The sequence below is a fragment of the Ambystoma mexicanum genome, chromosome 6q (genome assembly GCF_040938575.1).
Source record: "Ambystoma mexicanum isolate Mex_15411 chromosome 6q, UKY_AmexF1_1, whole genome shotgun sequence".
Taxonomy (NCBI): domain Eukaryota; kingdom Metazoa; phylum Chordata; class Amphibia; order Caudata; family Ambystomatidae; genus Ambystoma; species Ambystoma mexicanum.
In genome coordinates, this window is record NC_090937.1 from 391,535,439 (window position 1) to 391,553,141 (window position 17,703).

General features: G+C 48.0%; 1 protein-coding gene across 2 annotated transcripts in view; it reads left to right on the forward strand.

The window, feature by feature from the left end:
* SEC24B (SEC24 homolog B, COPII coat complex component) overlaps positions 1-17,703 on the forward strand; it is a 2,214,138-nt gene that overhangs the window by 564,589 nt on the left and 1,631,846 nt on the right. The window lies entirely within an intron of this gene.

Below are 17,703 nucleotides of genomic sequence, written 5' to 3' on the forward strand. Positions count from 1 at the left end.
ACTCTGTTGGTGAGGAATGTGTGTAATTTGGGATCTGTTGCTGAGGAAGGGATGATATCTACCTCCATGCTGCATCCCTGATGCCATGCAAGTGGAGTCTGTCTATGTAGGTGCGGTGGTCAGTGGTGTCAAAGGACTCCCGAGGCCGAGGAGGGATAAGTGTGACACAACCTTCTGAGTCTGAGGTTCTTTTGAGATTATCCCAGATGGAGGCCAGGGAAGACTCAGTTCCTCGTAGGGGTCTGATGTCGGACTGGGCAAGGTCGACAAGGAGGTGGTGTTCAGTGAAAGGCATAGCTGGGAGTAGGCTGTTAAGTCAATTAATTTGGCTATGTAATGGTTGTTTGTGATAGGTCTGTAGTTGGACCGGTACAAGTAGGTCAAGGAAAGGTTTTTGAGCAGGGGTTTGATGTGGGATCTCTTGCAAGCTTCTTGGAATGTACGAAATTGAGGGATGTGTTAATGAGGCATCTTTTGATGCTACTGTCACAGGTTGAGGAAAGGATATCTTTTAGGAGAGGACGACGACTGGGATCTCCCGGAGATCCAGAGGGACGGCTGCTGGCTAGAAGCTTACAGAATATATGATGGGAGAGAAGGTAGAGAGGAGCAGGCTTGCGGGTGGTGGGTGGGTCTGTGAGCCCAGACGTGGGTGCAAGGAAGCGGGCGGGTGTGCTGCTAATTTAGGGGCTATAGTGTGGTTTCTTTCCACGGCTATGTTGGGAAAGTGGTCAGAGAACGTCGGAGTGCTTGAGAGTAGGGTAGGGGGGGAAGAAGTGCAGGGAGAGAGTTCTTGAATTCTGAGATTATCTTGTGCAGTTCGCTGCTGGTGTTAGGGGTGTTGGAGATTCTGTTCAAGTAGAAGGATATTTTGGCCTTCCGAATTTCTGCCCTGTAGTCTTTAATCTATTGAGCGTGTACAGTTCTATTCAGAGGTGAGGGGTCAGCCTGCTATCTGCATTCCAGGATGTGGTTTTGTGTTTTCAGGGATTTGAGAGTTTGGGTGAACCATCTGAGGGAGGGGCCTTGTCTGTTGAAGGAGGATCTGAAAGGGAGAGGTCAGGGAGGGCTTGTATGGTTAATATGGGATCAGTGTGCTGACTTCTAGTGGAGCAGGGAGGGGAGTTTCTGGTGTCAATATCCTGAGTGTTGAAAGATAGGCTGAAGTGCGCTTTTACTGGATTGGGTGAAATGGGGGAGGTCGTGAGGGTGTAGGTGAGGGGTGATTTCTTGGATCGGGGCGATAGATCCGGTGAGGTGTGCAGAGATTAAACATCCTGGATTTTGCGGCGTCTGTATTTTTTTACAGGGTTCTGGGGTGCCAGTGGTGTGTGCGGTACAGCGGTGCAGTGGACTGAGGGGTATTTGCTAGGGTAGCCCAGGCAGCTTTTAGGGATGCAAAGGGAGGGGGGGACATGGCTCGGTGTGGGAGGTAAGGGGGAGTTAGAGGAGGCAGAGGGTAGTGTGGGGTGGGAGCGAGGAGGGAGTGTGGGTGGGTAGGATGGGGCCTGGGCCCTGGGTGAGGGGGTGGCCAGGTGTTTCTGGTGCGTCACAGTGCCCCTCTAACTTTGGAGCTGCTTGGCATGGTGGATGTTCAGCTGCCCCAGCTTTGAGGGCAGGGGGGTGGTGCAGGTGTTGGCAAGGGGCCCACAAGCAGCCTGCCCTTTATTGTGAATACCAGAATTACAGGATGGGGTTCTTACTAGGATGTCAGTTGGAAGACCCTCCACACTTCCTCAAGGACCTAGCGTTTGAGCACAGCTAGAGAGAGGAAGTTGGTTCTCCCTTCACCACTGTTGGGGAGAATTCTCAGAAATGTGCTAATTCCCTCCACCTTATGGACCCCCAGCAACCTTTTGAGGACTTATTTTCCCTGGAGAGATTTTCCTCGCTCTCTCATGTATTTTGATGTGTGTTTTACTCTTGTGTTCTTTGGTTATGGAGTTTTAGATAACTCCATAGGCATCCTCTTTTTATTGTTGTCACACAGCACCTTTAGTGCAGTGGCACAGGAGTGTCCTTTGGACTTCCCAAGGTTTAAATACCTTCTCTGGGATGAACTACTGTTCCCCAGAGAATGTAAAGTTAAATTGACTTAACTAGTCTTTTTAAATTCATAGATCCAGCACACACTGTGTGAGTGCTGGAGGAGTTACTTAGTATCCCCTATGTCTAAACACTCTTGTAGCTGTCAAAAGCTACCCTTTCCTGGGGGTGCTGTTGAGCAGCCTAAGCAATGGCTGCTTAGCTGAGGAGCTCTCTGCGGCACCATATAACATCATGATACATCAGCGGTTATCCTCTACATTACCGTTGCTTCTTCGCATCTACTGATCCGTGAAGGTGCTGCGCAGCACCCGCTCCAATTACGACTGAAATCGGAGATTTTGAACCAACATACGGCCTCTGTGAATCCTGCCGTGTGTGGGCCTGCGACCGGCTGGAGTATTGACGTGGCGGGCCTGGCGGGCTGCGGCCGGCCTCTTCCCCATACCGGGGCTTCTGCTTCTGGAGATTGCAGGACTGCAGGCTGCTTTTTATCGCCCCGGGGGCCGTGAGGCTTCGGGAGCCGGAGCGCGTCCGTTGCTGTGCCCTGCGCCTGGGCGGCAGTTGGCGGTGCGCCGACCTTGGGCGGAGCAGCGACATGGGAGTTGCGACGGCGGCGACTGTCTCAGCAACTTCTTTTCGAGTCCCCCCGGGTGCGGAACCTGGCGGCCTGCACCTACCTGCTACACATTGATCGAGGCTGCTGGCCGCGGGGCATGCTGGGAGCCGCCCGATTTTAGACCTGCCTGGAGTGGACCTGGGCTGCGGCCGGAGCGGCGACTCCCTGCCCTGCCAATACAGGTGAGCCTGGGGCCAGGGCGGCCGGGGCCGCTGTGTGGCCGTGCAGGCATCCACCGGTGGTGTGGTAGGCCCTGGAACAGCAGGCTTGACTTTTGCCTCTACGACCTAGAGGGGGGGTGCCTCGAATCGGAGCCCTGCTCAAGCAGAAAGGGCAGGCTCCATATCCTTACTGTCTGAGGTGCTCCTGTCATCCTGCTCTCCTGCACCCTCCGGGCCTCAAGAACGCGGCGGGGGCCACCTAGGGACGCCTCGTGACCCCGACCATAGCTGCCCTATCCCCATGTCGCCTAATCCCGGCGGGCTGGCTGTCTTGGGCGAGCGTGGGGGCTCCTAACTATATCTGGGTTTGGGGATTGGGCAAATATACAGCACCCCTGCCACTTAATGTGACATTTTGCAGCCACTGAAGCTACCCTTTCTGCGCCGAGTGAGCCTGAAACTTGTGCCTCTTGCTCTACCTCACCATACTGGGCCTCTGCCCCCTAATACTGTGGCCATAACTGCTTGTAGGCACTGGGGAGCTCCATCTGCCTGCCTGGGCCTCCATACTTGCCTCCTCTCATCGCGTGGGGCATCCGCGGCACATCTACCCGCCCCTACTTTGACTGTCCGGCTCCACTGCTCCGGATGCCCCGCGCCAGAGCCTACACTGTGTGGCTGACGTGGCAGTGATGTCGAACCGCTCCAGAGGCACTGGCAAGGTGGGGGCAATGGATACATTTGCTAAGGCGGCTCCCAGGCCTGATCGAGCCCCCTCCCCACTTGACCCAGATGACCCTTCCTCGACCTCTGGAGCCCCCACCCCAGATCTCACCACAATAATGGAGTCTATGGCCAAAAACTTTGCTTCATTCCATGAGAAGCTCGACGACATCAATGCCAACGTTGCCTCGCTCAAGACCCAGCTTGATCATGCCGGCACCAGGATCACCGAGGCGGAGTCTCGGATAGGGGCAAATGAGGATGTATTGCACTCCCTCCAAGACAATGTCACCACGCTCATGCGTGACATGAAGTCTGTTGAGGCTACATGTGAGGATTTGGAATCTAGATCACATAGGAAAAACATACCCATCATTGGGGTGCCAGAAAATGTCCTTAAGGGTCGCATGGAGTTGGCCGTCGAAGATGTCCTCAAACTGCTTGACAACCCAATCCTGTCCCGCTTCTTCACTGTCGAACGTGCACACCGTGCTCTGGCTCCTCGCCCCAAGCCAGGAGACTTTCCTAGGCCTGTCATAGCCAGAATTTTGAACTACAGAGACAGAGACATCATTCTCTGTCTGGCTCGTGAGAAGGGAGATCTTTGCCTAGACTCCCAGACCATCTGGATTTTCCCTGACTTCTCAGTGGGAGTTCAGCAGGAGCGACGGCAATTCCTTGGTGTGAAAAAGTTATTACGTGAGCGCAATGTTCCATACGCAATATTGTTCCCAGCGCGTCTCAAATTCACCTTTAAGGGAAAACTCTATTTTTTTACAGTACCTGAGGAGGCAGTGAAGTTTATTGAAGCGCAGATACCCCTTCACGGCCCTGCCCAAGGCCTTCTGGATAATGACTGATTCAACGGGGTCCCGCCCCACTCCTCTCTGCTGGGCTAACCAATGTTTTTTCTTCCTTCCTTACTTGCCTCCTGATTATCCATGTCAGACCATAGTTATATGGACTCTTCTACAGGCACCTTACCGGTGCGCTGCTATGGCCTGGTGCCCAGATGGCCCGAGGGTCCCCTTGTGGCCGGCTTATTAACATAATTGCTCCCCCATTTTACTCTCTTGCTCTCCGGGGGCATGGGACTGCCAGCAGGTAATATACTCAGGGTTGTCTGCCCTGTTTTACTCATGGCCTACTTGTATTACATTCAGAGCACATTTTTGATTAATGTAACAGTTCTTCTTATATGCTATACGCTGACACATGTATCACACCGGTACTTATTGCTCCCATCCTATTTTTGGTGGCGGCACGGTACCAGCGCACCCCATTGCAATTGCAAAAACTAAACTTATGGGGTTTCTGATTGTTGGCCCCTGTTGGGCCCACAGAGCAGCAGGACCGAGTTTTGACGAGTCAGCTGTTATCTGGTTAAAGGGAGTTGTTGATGCACTTGGGTGGGGGGGTAGGAAGGGACACTGCCGACCGTTGTTGGGTGGTGAGGGAGGGGGAAGATGAGGTTTGGGGTGAAAATGTAAAAAAACGGCAGACAAACAAACCACACCATGTTGAAGCGCTTTAAGAGTGACCGCACAGACTGCAAATGCATGCCATGTCAGTTGAGCTGGGATGTGCCCTAGACAGGTGAAATGCCCACAACTATAATGTCCTGAAATGTTCAGGGATTAAGCAATCACACTAAGGCCCGAAAAATTATGGCTTATGCCAGTAGATACGGCAGCAGAATATTGCTACTGCAAGAAACACACTCTATGGGCCATCTAGCAGGGAGCATGACACCTTCATGGGCACCCAACAGATACTGAACTTCCTATTCTACACAAGCCAGAGGTGTACTGACGCTGATTCACAAGTCTATTAAATTCAAGCTACACAAGAGCTATATAGATCCCGATGGCAGATTTATCATACTGCACCGCACCATAGTGAATGGAGAGTACCTCCTCGTGAACACCTACGGTCCCAATATGGACACCCCTGAATTTGTGGACACTATAGCAGCTATACTTCAGGGCTACATTGGCGTCCGAATCACATGAGGGGATATGAACCTCATACTGGACACTAACTTGGACAGGACCGGAACTGCCTCCAGACCCTTGACTAGCGCTGCACGCAGACTACACAGTCACAGTGCAATACTTAACATACAAGACGCCTGGGGGACACTATATCCTCGACTTCGCAAATACACATATTACTCCTCTGTCCATGACAGTTCCTCCAGAATTTATTTTTTTCTAGTTTCGAGTGTAGTGATTGGCCGGGTCGAGGGAGCACAGATACTGACTCGTACATTATCTGATCACGCTCCAATCACACTCTCGGTAGAACTGGGAATGCCTACACCGACACTCGGCACATGGCGCTTTAAATCCGCGGCTCTTAAGGACATCTTGTTCAAGGCTGACATACGGGCCGACATCGAATCCTATTTTGAGCATAACACCCCCCGGGCTACCCCCATTGGTGTCTGGTGGGACGCCTTCAAGGCATATATCAGGGGAATGTCTATATCCAGGGAAGCAGGAGTGCTAAAAGCTATAAGAGCGGCCCTTGGCCAGTCCGAAACCAGACTGCGTGAGCTGGAGCAGGAATGTTCAACAGCAGCTGAACCCGCCAAACTTGCCCTAATTAGTGCAGACATTTAATACACATGCCACTAGAGAAATTCAATACTTCAGCCGCCCTCAGGCTGCTCGGAAATATGGAGAGGGTAATCGACCGGGGAAAACGTTAGCTGCTCTGATGACGGGGGGAATGGGGGCAGGCCCAGATCACCTCTATTAAGGATGAACAGGGCATCCCCCAGTGGTCGGATCAACAGATATTGAATATATTCACTCAATTCTAAACAACCTTGTACTCCCAACCACCGGAACACTCTGAACAGCTTATGAGGGACCTCCTGGATGGGATACCCACAACATGCGTCTCCCCCTCAACCAGGGATCAGCTGGACTCTCCAGTTATATCGGATGAGATAGTTAAGGCCATCTCAGACCTGCCCCAAGGCAAAGCGCCGGGCCCTGACGGACTCACGGCTGAATTCTACCAGGAGCACATAGCCATATTAGCTCCCAGGTTGCTGGAGGTCTGGAACGAATCGCTCCAATTGTCTGTTCTCCCTCCCTCTCTGCGTGAGGCTGTTATAACGGTGTTGCTTAAACCAGGTAAGCCCAGCGATGAATGAGGGTCATATAGGCCTCTTTCCCTAATGAATCTGGATGCCAAAATCTTCGCCAAGGTCATAGCAAATCGCTTCCTCCCGATCATGACACACCTGGTCCATGAAGATGAAGCGGGCTTTGTACCTGGAAGATCCACCTCCCACAACATTCTGCGCTTATTTAATGTGATGGCCCGGATTGATCAAGACGCGCACGCAATTGCGGTCACACTCGACGCCCAGAAGGCGTTTGATATGGTGTCCTGGACGTATATGTGGCTGGTACTGGAGACGATGGGAATAGGTCCCAATATGATTAGATACATTAAGTTATTTTACACCTCTCCAGTGGCTAGGGTTCGAGTTAACTCCTTGACCTCCGATGTGTTCACGCTCCTCAGAGGCACCCGACAGGGCTGCCCATTCTCCCCGATCCTCTTCATTCTAGCAATAGAGCCGATGGCAGACCACATCAGGGCACGTCATTCCCACAGAGGGGTAGGGCTAAAAGGAAATGATATCCCTATATGTGGATAATGTGTTATTATACATCAGAGATCCTGCCACACATTTTGACCCCATACTACGAGACATCACACGCATAGGCACTCTCTCAGGCTTCACCATTAATTATTCCAAATCTGAGGTCTTCCCGCTCACTACCTCCACCCAACACCCAGCCACTGAATACCCTCTCTGCTGGTCCCCCGGCGAAATCAAATATTTGGCAGTCCATGTGTCATTGATTAGGACTTCCCTGCGCGCAGATAACTATCTGGCTGCAGCATAGCAAGCTCAGACTAAAATGGCACGGTGGCGCCCTCTCCCACTGTCGTTCGCCGGGCGGCTCTCTCTCCTTAAAATGGTTCTACTCCCCAAGCTACTATATATTTTCATTAATATACCCATATGGCCCGGTGCAAGGTACTTCACAAGACTACACAAATCATGTGCACAGTTTCTATGGCACTCAGGTGCAGTACGCAAAAAATGGTCCGATATGACCCTTCCATATGAACAGGAAGGGTTCACAGCCCCCGACCTAAGATCTTATTGGACAGCTGCGCAGGCCCAGTATGCCACTCACTGGTACCCAGGCTCCCCAACCCACCCACATGTTAAACTGGAAACCCTGGCAGCAGCTGGTGTCAACATAATGACCTTCATAGTGCATCAGCACTATACACCTGACTCGCCCATTGATCCTATTGGAGCCACCTTACGTGCCTGGAATCGCCTGCTATATCCAACAGTGGACTCCTCCCCCTATTAAAAATGGCTCCCCGTTTGGGCTTTCCATGGGTTGGACACTACACATTACACCGCATTGGCTTGTCACTGGGGGGCTCTGGGTTATCAGGCGTTGACGGATTCTACCAGGATGGTAGGTTTATTGATCCTCAGACATGGAAGCCATGACTCTCAGGATCTGCACTAGAGATCATTGAAAACCACAGGCTTAGGGCCGCGTTCCGGACCAAAAAAGGATGAGGCGGAGGTGAATAGAGTTTTTGCCCTCATTGAAAAATGGATGTTGGATAATTTTCTAGCTCTTAATCGCAGTAAGACTGAGCTGCTAATAGTCGGCAGCTCTAAGGCGATTAGTAAATTGAGTCAAGAATATAGCTCCTTTAAATTGGGGAGGATATCATTATTCCCTTATCAAAAACAAAAATTTTAGGAGTAACTCTCGACTCGACTTTAAGCATGAAAGCTCATGTCTCATCAGTGGTGGCAGGGGTAGTCTATTATATCAGACTCTTGGCTCATTTGAGGCCAATGATCTCGCAGGAAAGCGCTGAGATCATAGCCAGGGCAATTATAGGTGCTAAATTGGACTATTGTTGTAGCCTCCTGCTGGGCATCAACAAAAGAGAGCTGCAAAGATTGCAGGTAGCACAGAATTGGGCGGTCAGAGTTGTTCTTAGACTCCCAAGGCATAGCCATGTAACTGTGGCCAGACGCTCATTACACTGGCTACCTATTGAAGCCAGGATTAATTTTAGAGTACTGGTTATAGTTTTCAAATGCCGGATTCAAGTAATGCCTGAATATTTACAACAGCACATAATTTCAAAGAGTAATGTAAGATCTTTGAGATCCGACCTCACTAATCAAATCATACAGCCAAGATGTAAAACAATGAAGGCGGAAAAGGGAGCATTTATGGTGAAGGCCCCCGCGATATGGAATAATCTTCCTATCAGCTTGAGGAGTCACTTTTCCCTTGCATCTTTCAAGAAGGAACTGAAGACTTTCTTATTCGTTTGATCTACTGTACTCACGGATTTCTCCAATAGACTGCATCATACAACAGGGAATAGTGGAATAATTTACCGAGGATGCTTTGATCCTCACCTCTAAGCCTGTCCTCATTTGTGTTGTACGTCTTTTCGTTGTCTGCGCCTTTATGCCCTAGGGTCAATAGCGCGCATAACAAATGAAATGTAATATAATGTAATGTGGCCCACTTTCCCTGAGGAACCCCATGACACCCCGGCAATTGCATACATTGCTAATTCGGGCGGCGCCCGTGGGGTAGTCTCCTCCTTATAAAAGATGTTACTAGAAAGTGCTCAGATTCAGGTTTTTAGGGCACGCGACGAGTGGGCAGAGGAATTGGGTCTTGAGATCGCTGACCAGTTGTGGATGAAAATGTGCTCTCATACCAGAAAAGTCTCCCTCAACTTTCGCGATCGAGCTATTCAATACAAGCTACTGCATAGATTATACTACACACCTTTCAGCATTTCTAAGTTTGCCCACACCACCGCACATCTCTGTCCCCTCTGCCAAATGGAGCAAGCAGATCATTTACATTTGTTTTGGACATGTCACAGACTGGCTGACTTTTGGGGAAAAATCCTAGAAACACTTGCTAAGGTATCTGACACTACAATTGACCCTGACCGATTGGGAATCTTGTTTGGGGTGTGGGCCACTGACAAGGTTAGACTCATGGCTAAATTTCTTAACATAGCTTGCATAGTGGCCAAGAAATGTCTGCTTCAAAGCTGGAAGAGCCCCACACCCCCGACGTTTCAGAAGTGGCTAAGCCTACTTACCTGGTCTCGAAATTGTGAAGAGGAGTATCTTGCTATGCTCCCTGCCCACTCCCGTCCCCAGAACATTTGGTCTGCATTCAATAGCTACCTCAACAATCAAGAAGAGAGAGCGTCTGAGAGTGGCTCATCACTGACCCCACTGGAAAGAACTTGATTGCCATGCAACATTGTACCTTGTTATTATTTCACTTGTAGTTTGATTGCCTTGCGGTCACTACATTACTGTTCATGCGTACATTGGATGGGCTATTTGATTTGACGTGTGTGTTTGTTGTTAACCTCTGCCAACAAAAATAAAAGTAAAAAAAAAAAACGACCCTTTCCTATTGAAATGGCTGGTGGCATTGGTTTTATAACGAACTACCATGATTTTTCCCGACAGCGAAAACTGGTAGCTAGACCCCTCTGTAAAAAACAAACTCTGGTCATCTTTTTTTGCCATTTCTTTGTGGAAAGGGCCTTCTGGTGTATAACTCTGGCGCCAAACCAGATTTGGTCCCTTTGTTCGTGAGCCTTTGTCGGGCTTCAGGACTGAGGTCCGCCCATGGCGTCTGAGTGTCTGGGGTGGGCAGGAAATGAGGGAGGTGCCTGAAACTCCCTGTGCTTGGTCTCCTAGGAGACCCAAATGCACTCTGGCGTGATTGGCTGACTGACTGTCCGGCAAGGACAGCCACCCTGCTGGATGAGTGACAGCTGGGCTGGAATGAGTGGGAGAAAACTGTTTAAAAGGCAAGTCTCCAGGACTGGAAGGCAGAGTCGACCACTGGAACGAAAGAACCCAAGACAAGCTTGAAGAGGACTGCTGCTGCAACCACTGGACCGTTGGTATGCCCGATGAAGCCCTGCTGCACCCCCGAATCGCCAGATCTCCATTCGAGAGAAGCTCCTTCAAGGACGGCTTCTCCCTTTCAGTTGGTGGGACCAATCAACTCGGGAAACGCCTGGATACCATTCCCGGAGCTGGTTAAGGTTAACCAGGGAGAAGGACATCAGTTTGTGTTTGGAAGCCACACCTACTTGAGTTGAAGTGACGCCATTTTGTTTGCTCCGACGACGATCCCGTGCAGTGCAGGAGTCTCCCGACATCCCCCCTCTTGTCCCCACGACTGAGGCTCAGGAACAGAGAGATCTGCAGGAACTGCCAGGAACCAACGACTTCAGCTACATCTTTTTGCTTCACTTTAAGGTACTGTGCCATCCGGTTGAGAGATCCTAACTCTTGTGGTGAAAGTTTATGAAACTTTCCCAACTTGCAGGCCTAATCAGTTTGTGACCCAGCATATTATTCGTTTTCATCTAAATTACTTCTAAAAACGTTTACAAAGACTTCTCAGTCTGTACCAGAACTGTGCGGTCCTATCGAAGAACACTAGACCATTGACTTTGACCTGGCCCATTGAATTGAACTGACCCTCCTGGTACATTGAACCTTTGCATTATATGAAAGAAATGTTTTCTAACCCCTTGTACAAACCTCTGCCTTTTTATTCCTATTTAAAAGTATTGAAGTGCCATTTGGCTCCTTTTTCAGGGGAGCTCAAACTGTCCCTAAAACTTAGTTTTGTGCTGTAGTATATTGGTGTTAAGCATTGAGTTGATTTCTACTTTTGAAATGTTTTCCAAATGACTGTGTAAATAAATGTTTAAGTATTTTTTACCAAGAAACCTTGAGTGTAAATGTCTACGTGAACCACTGCGATTGTAATACTTTTGTGTAACTTCTTCTACTGTTCACATTCCCTCTTGAGATAAGCCTGGCTGCTCAGCTCGCTACCAAAACTGTGTGGTACAGACTTATACCAAAGGTTGGAATTTGCTTACACCTGTAGTCCTAATTGTGTGTGGTGTTCCTAGAGGGTACTGCCTGCAATTCTGCCTGCCTAACAACCACCCCACGTTGGGTGGGAGGGCTAAATACCTGCTTGAGTTGTCCTAAATGGGTCAGTGAAGTCCAGGACACCTTTGGTGAGGAGAGTGAGAGTCAAGGTGGGGGATTACAAGCCTGCATATTCTAGTGGATTGTGTCCACCCACAGATTCCTCATCTTGGACTTATCCATATTCGGCTTTGCCATCTCGGAGGAAATTTTTTGACCGCAGTGGGTGTTGTTAGACATACTCGATGTCCCTCGACGGTTACCATTCCCGCATCCAGACTTGATGTCTATATTATAAATAGCACCCACTGTGCCCGTTGTCTCTGTTTCTCTGCATCCACAGCACGCTCTCTGAACGGTTCGACTCGCCTCAGCAAACCTCTTTACCAATGTCTTTATCTTTTTTGGGAAATATTCACAATGTTTACGCCGACGACCGGCTTCAAGATGTGTGTGGACTGTGTTTCGATGATGTCAATCACTGATCCTCATAGGATTTGTCTCTGGTGCCTCAGTGAAGAACACAGTCATTGAGTATGGCTTCTGCCAATCGATGACCAGCAAGGCCTTGAAGGAGAGAAAATCGAAGCTCAGCCTCATCCAAGATCCTGGATCGCTTTCCACCATTCTTCCTCTTCATCATCACAGAAGAAATCGAAGAAACAACACCATCGTTCCTCATCCTCTGACCCCTTGCCCGACAGACGTCTGGGATGTTTTCCTGATAAGGCTGCTTTTGCGACCAAATGGGAAAAGTTTAGAATAAATATGATAGAGGTCTTTTGGAAGGTGGTCAATCCTGGTCCCTCGAAAGAGCAGAAAAAGACTGTTGAACTCACCACCTCTTCCAAGACCGGCAGGGAGTCCAGCAAGGCTTGTACCCGTGTGCCCAAAAGCCTAGTCGGAAGACCTCCAGGATGTCGTTTCAGGTAGCGTTGACCACAGAGACTTCATCGAAGCAAAAAGATTCTGTGACTTCCTCCTCGATGGAGTCGAAGGGCCCTTTGATGTCGACCTCGGACACAACTTTGCGTTTTAAACCCATATCGAAATCTAAATTCTTCAGATCCTTTTGATCCATCTTTGAAGAAGATGAGGAGGAAGATGCTGTCGTGCCCTTTGGGTATGAAAGTTTTGGTACTACCAATGTTCCAGAAGACTTGGTCTCGGACCAATCCCAGCTTGAAGACTTAGCCACTTATCTGAAAGAAGCCAGTGGTCTTGATACCTCCTTGAGGTTGAATTTGACAGTCCAGACATATGAAATGAAAGGTGGCCTATAAGAATGTTCATGATTAGGGTGATTGAGTATTTGGGTTGGGGACACCCTGCTAAGGGCATTACCCAGGGTGACTTTACAGACATTTTGGATAGGGGCCCTCCAATGGCGCCTGTGCTGCCCTTCTACACAGCACTAAGAAACCCCATAGAAAGCTGTCAAAAACCTTATATCACTCCTGCTGTGAACAAGGGGTTGGTGAGGAAGTACAGACCTTCTTCTGTTAACCCTGACTTCCTATCAGGCACCCTTCGCCAGAGAGTTTGGTGGTGCAGGCAGCTACCTCCACCTCAAAGGTCGCAGCTTATCCGACCATCCCTCTGGATAGGGATTACAAGAAATATGATACACTGGCAACGAGGGTATTCTCTGCTCGGAGCATAGCACTAAAAGCAATCAATGCATCTTGTGCTCTGGCGAAATACACTTATACCTTATAGAATGTCATTTCTCAGGCTGCAGAGAACATTCCTGAAGGGGAGATGAGAGAGGGCTTCAATAAACTCATCAGTGATGGTAAGGAGACTTCTTGCCCGTCCCTTTAGTAAGTCCTTGATGTGTCATACTGCGTCGGCCGGTGAGTGCAGTGATCCAGAGATTTGCATGGTTATGCACGTCTGGGTTTGCCCCAACATCCAGTCAAGGCTCCTGGACCTGCCCTTCCATGGGTCCAACATTTTAGGGCCAAAGGCACACGAAAGCCTAGAAAAGCTACAGGCTTCAAAGGCTGCAGCAAAATCCTTAGGGGCAGCCTTTCATCAACCGCAACAACAGCACCCGCCTATGCAGGCTTGCAGAGGGTGTGACTTTCGCTACTGATCCTCTTTTGATCAAAGGGGAAGAGGTTTGGTTACCCAGAGAGGACAAAGGATGTTCTGGCGTGCCCCCAGAGGCTGTGGGGGAAAGACTGCTCAAACAGTCACCTCCTCACTGCCCTCTGCCACTGCCTCAGCCCCATAACCTCTCTGAACACTTTGCTCACAGGACCCCAGTGAGAGGCAAGTTGACCCAGCATCTGCAAGAATGGCATTTCATTACGTCCGATGCATGGACACTATAGACGGTAGCCCAATGGTACTGTCTCCTATTTCTACAAAGACCATCGGATTGTCCCCCAAGTGAGCAGTTGCTTCAGAAACCAGATCTGCTCCTTCTACTTGAGATTCTTACACCTTTGGGAGAAAGGTGCTGTGGAAAGTGTACATGTAGCGGAACGAACAGTAGGACATCATTTTGCCGACAATATATTTTTCGATTTAATTTTTACAGAAAAAATTCCATCGAAAAAATCATTACAATATATATGGTCGGTATTCGGTTTAAATGGATGGTGGAGGGGCTCTGGTGGGGTTTATTACCTAGGGAAATTTGGTTCTGGGGGAGCAACATTTTAAAAAATGTCTGAGTTCTTTCGATAGATTTTTTGGGGTATTAAATCCATTGAAAAAACTACTGTCGCTAAAAGGACGTAGAACCAGCAGAACAATACCACAGTTGGTACTGCACTTATTTTTTGGTTCCCAAGAAAGACGGAGGACTGCAACCCATTCTGGACCTGAGACGCTTGACTCAATGGCCACTCTTTCGCAGATCCTACAGGCCCTTCAGATCCAGGAATGAATGGTGTCAGAGTCAGCTCTGGTTTTGGGTGCTACAAAACGGGATCTCTGTCGGCTGTTCAACTAGCCTGAGAAGAGAATACGGCGGTGGATGCTCTGAGCAGGCAGAGCATGATTTCCCACGAGTGGGTGTTGGCTCAGGAAGTCCTTCTAGAGAACTTCACACTTTCAAAAAAAAGAAATAGAGTTGTTTTTAGTTTGTCAACAAACTTTTACACCATACATTACATTTTTCATTCTTATTTTGTGATTACATAATTTCATATTGTTGATTAAAAAAAACACATATGTTAACACATTTCCATTAAAATCCTCATATGCCTGCACATGATTCACCAAGAAGTGTAAACAGAATGTAACTTTAGCCAACTTTCCCCAGACAAGGAGATACATCACACCCATCGTAAAGTTGCAGGATGGTACACTAACAAGATTAACAAGGTCTTAAACATTTGTTTACACATCTGTTAAAATTTCGAGACAAGGGATTTTGCTTATAACCAAGCTGCACTTCAGCAGTTAACAGCAAAATGGCTGTGCTGGCTCCTTTGAGCGCCACTGCCATGCATCAAAACTGTGTTTTGCAGCTACTAAATGATGGATGCCCTGTCTTGCCAAGCACTTTTTGGGCAAGTTAGAACAGGGAGCACCCCGAGAAAGGCTGCCAGTGTGTTTTCTTGTGTGCACTAAAGAAGCAAAGTGAAAAGCAGCACTGCTCCGCTGCTGGCTAAGAAGTTCCCATTGAAAAGGGAATATTTTACATTGAAAAGGATGCTGCCCTGATGCTCTTGACATCTGCTTAACATCACACTGCTTTTCTCAGTGAGACCCTGCCATGCCCATACATACTTAGATTGTGCTCCAGCAGAAGAGAGCATTATCCCTTAATGACAGGCTGTGTCATACCAGATCTGGGAAAACAACAAAAGCTTTACTTTCAGCCGCACAAGAAAACGCTTGACTCTTATGCTACACAATGTCAAAATAAACCCTTCAAAACAATCCCTAGCTCTCTGCGCATAGGTCAATTTCATTTGACCTTTGCCTTGAACATATTGCTGTGTGAGAGAAACTGACTTGGGCTGCAAAACAATATTGGGAATTGAAATGGAAGGAAAAAAAGAATTTGAGAGGGACATTCCAGCAGATTTTACCACCTGTTAAAATGTGCTTTTGCAAATAAGAAAATATTAAAAGTGCCATGTTGAAGATGGCCCTGTCTTTGCCTAGCAATGTAAAGGGGATGTTGCTGGGAAACATATATGGGATGTTTTATTTCAACAATCGTGCTTCTGATTCAGAATAAAATAAACTTTTAAAATATGTTGGCTGTCCTGGGAAATCATCCCAAACAGGTTTTCTGCCATGGCTCAAGGGGAAATTGGATGCTGAGAACAGGAGGGCCCTACCCCCAAGAGAAGCCACAATAGATTCTGGGACCCCTCTGTGTTAATTATGCCCTTTGAAACTATGAATGGACCAGGAGGCAGCATATCGCACGCTCGTCGGCCTTCTGTCTGTGCTCCAGGTTGATGCAATAGATTCTGGGACGCCTACGTGGTAACACCTCCCCTCAATTTCTACTGGGGAGCTTCAAAGCCAACTCCAAAACAACCTTGTAAGCTATTTCCTTATTTGGTAGACAGTGCTGACCATCTGTCTCAAAAGACTATTTTATTAATAAACTTTTAAGACTTTTAGCTCTCCAACAGGACTTCGCAGGAATGTAAAAGTTTAGTAGTTTAAATGTAATTTTTATGGCTTTTAAACAAGACGTGGTAGCCTTCACTGGCGTATTGTGGACAGAAATGGCAGAGAATTGAATATTCAGAGGAAAGTGTATATGACGCCACTTTGAAATTCATTACTTACATGCCTTATGATAATATATACACATGTATAAAGTTATAGAATTTTAGGTAAAATAATTTCATTGGAAAACCGTGAAAAACTATTAGACAGATTAAACAAAAGTCCTACAAACGTGAGAATTGGACTGCCATGCTCTGTTTGAAATATGTAACCTGCATATCTAATTTGCCAAAAGGCCACAACTGTACAAATGTGTGATTTATGTTGAGATAGATTTTTGGAAAAAAAGGACTGTGGGATGGCTTTTCACCTCGTAAAATACAACCTCATAAACTGAGTCTCCTCCTTGAGGAGGCGATTAACCTAGGCTGACCTATCCGGTTCTTGGGGGTAGGTCTAGCTTAGTTCTGCCCAACAATATACCCATTGATGTCACCCGCTTTATAAAAGGGGTGGGAGCTCACAGGGACAGGACACACTCTCCTGAATTTCCAGCGCCTGCATATCCAGACATTCCAGATCCACCTTTGCAAGATTCCAGACTCTACTGCCAGGCCAAAGCATAGCTGACCCTATCCATTGATCCAGAAACCCCACTAAAATCCCAATAACAAGGGGGAAAGCTGTGGTGCCCTTTTGGGAGCATCCTGTGACCAGACCGGCTTTTTGCCCACTACCTGCATGCCCGCTGTACCCTTGCCATCCAGTGACCAGACTTGCCCAGCTGTTTGCTGAGAGGGGCGCCTGCCGTGTGGGGTCCAGAGTTTTGAGTCCAGAACCCGGTTCACTGTCCCAAATCCCAACTCAAGTGCGGATTGCGAGTATTTCCCCATCCCATAGCAACACATAGCCTATCCCATCTGGACCCTATTTCTTTGTCCCTAGAGTAATTCTATCTATACCCTGATAACTTGTTTAAAACTGTTAGAATTCTCTGTGCACCCTGTCCTTGATCTCCAAGCGTTAGCGCCACATTTCTCTTCATTTCTGTCTTGCATAGATCATAAGTCGTTAGCAATATTTTGATTAAATTCATTTTCCATAACGAAAAGGGGTACACTGCGTGAAGGGATACAACTGCAGCATAACTTTTATATTCATGAGAGGCGTTCCTCTGTTCTAGCCATTAAATCTAGCAGAAGTGAAAATGGTCTTTTCTTTAAAACCGATTTTCTCTCCTTAATTGCTTTATTTTACCAAAACCGAACCTCCTTTCACCTTGAAAATCTCACCCAATTATCCAGCTATAGTCACTGTTTCACTTCTATGTTGTCCCTATGATGTGCATCTATCACCCAACCTAAAAACCGCATTCCGATTCTATGAATTTCACCCTTTTTTTTTTAAACGTTTTGACATTT